We start from the raw sequence: 2,143 nt of genomic DNA, 5'->3' as shown, positions 1-2,143 counted from the left end.
AGGTATGGTTTCCTCTGATTGGCTGACCGGACAGTCAATAATGAGATCCTGCGTTCTGATTGGTGCAGAGGTATTTCCGCTACCCGCCTTCTCCACATCTTTTCTCATGGCCTTCAGAAGTATCTCAGATGAGTTTCTGGCTCTTGGGTAATGGAGAAAAGTCGTCTTTAAATATCGGTTTTCTTTATTTTTCACCAAAGAAATACATGGTAACTCATTAGAAATGTGTTTTATCTGATGGGTTTAGGCAGAAATGTAAAAGTATGGAGACATTTATATCTTTTTTTAATATCAGATTTTTTTTGTAGTGAGATTGTAGTGAGACAACACTCCACTCATCCATCCCTCCATCCATCCATCCATCCATCCCTCCATCCCTCCATCCCTCCATCCATCCCTTGACCAACCTCCAGAGGACCTGCTGCTCTACTCTTGGCTCCCCAGGTTGGTGGAGCTTTTCAGGCTCCCAGACAGAACAACCTGATTCTGGTGCAAAGCCTCTGGGATCCCGCATTTCTCTGGCAGAGCTACAGCTGAAGGTTTTACTATCCGACTCTGCTCTTTTTTCTTGACCAAAACATAAAGGAATAACATCCAAACTACAGCAGACAAAAGTCCCACTCTGTCTACATCCAGCTCCATACTTGAGCTCCTTTAATAATAAAAATATTAAAAGTTTATCTCTAAGCTGGAAAGAAACTTTTAATATTTTTAGTTTTACCTATAACGGAATATTAGGTTATTAACAATAATAAATGCATTGTTCATTTAAAATGTTGTGGTTCACATCTATGTCCACAAGATGGCGCCAGGTGTCTACAATGAAATCTAATCAACGCACACCTGCTGCTAAAAGAGGATTTCCATTCTCAGAAAAACAAACAAAAGACTACAAAACAATACAATATTTAAAATAAAACGTTATTAATCACATCTACGACATAGATTTATATTTTTCCCCTCACATCTACCTTTTTTTTTAAAAGGAAAAAATCTTCAGATCACCTTCCGTCTTCAATTGTCATTGAAAATAAAAACAAGCCACGCCCACAGCCAGCTAGCCCCGCCCCCTTTTCTTGACGAGCAAAACTCAGTTACGGTTGCCATAGTAACCGAACTCTTCCCTTCCCAACCGGGCCCACTCCTTCATTGCATCAGGGATGCCGCAAAACTGCACAAACACACACACACACAGCAGAACCAAATCATACACACACACACACACACACACACACACACACACACACACACACACACACACACACACACACACACACACACACACACACACACACACACACACACACACACAGCAGAACCAAATCATACACACACACATATGTCCATATAAAAACACACGGGAGGCAAAATGTTTTCTTTGAAACACTTTCATTATTTTCTCCACACAACTGAAAAACAAAAACAGAGTATTTCCCAGAAAGAAAGAAAGAGAGAAAGAAAGGAAGAGAAAGAAAGAAAGAAGATTCAAACCTATATAGAAAGAGCTTGGCATGCTGTGGCATGCTGCAGACTAAAACGGTGGCGCAGGGCATCGTCACCAGGCTGGCGGCATACAGCAGAGCCTCTCAAATTCTTCCTGGGACCCAGAATAAAATTAAAATCTATTGTTCTGCCTCTCGGGCTGCAGGCACATCCGACTCAGCTGTAGTTGGAATAAGTTGGAGAAACACCAGACGTGAACCCACAGCCTTTAGTTTCTGCTCCAAGTTTAAGAAATGCTGTCGGATTATTAAAAAACAATAAAAAAAAAAGAAGAGAAAAGAAACCTTCAAAGTCCTCTCGGCCCCCCGGACGCCGTTACTGATGGTATCCAACACAGTGTGCAGGAAGAATGGAAACATATGCAGGTAAATAAAAACAGATGCTGTCGATATTTTTGCAGAGAGGAACAGAAATGTTGCATTGCATGCACTTAAAAGATTTCACAAGCAGTGAAAACAAGTCATTTGGTGCAGATGGAGATTTCTGATGGGTAAAATGTCAGACAGCCCTGGGTGTCCTAGTCCAAACAAATCCAACAGTCATACTATCACTGGCCGTTTAATTACAATTAAAATAGTGCTTAACCTGGGACTCAACTTTGTTTGTTGTTACTGAGTGTTTTGTTTGTGAAGAATCAATT

Source organism: Poecilia reticulata, chromosome 6 (genome assembly GCF_904066995.2).
Source record: "Poecilia reticulata chromosome 6, P_reticulata-male-v2, whole genome shotgun sequence".
Taxonomy (NCBI): domain Eukaryota; kingdom Metazoa; phylum Chordata; class Actinopteri; order Cyprinodontiformes; family Poeciliidae; genus Poecilia; species Poecilia reticulata.
Note: the sequence above shows the minus strand (reverse complement) of the source record.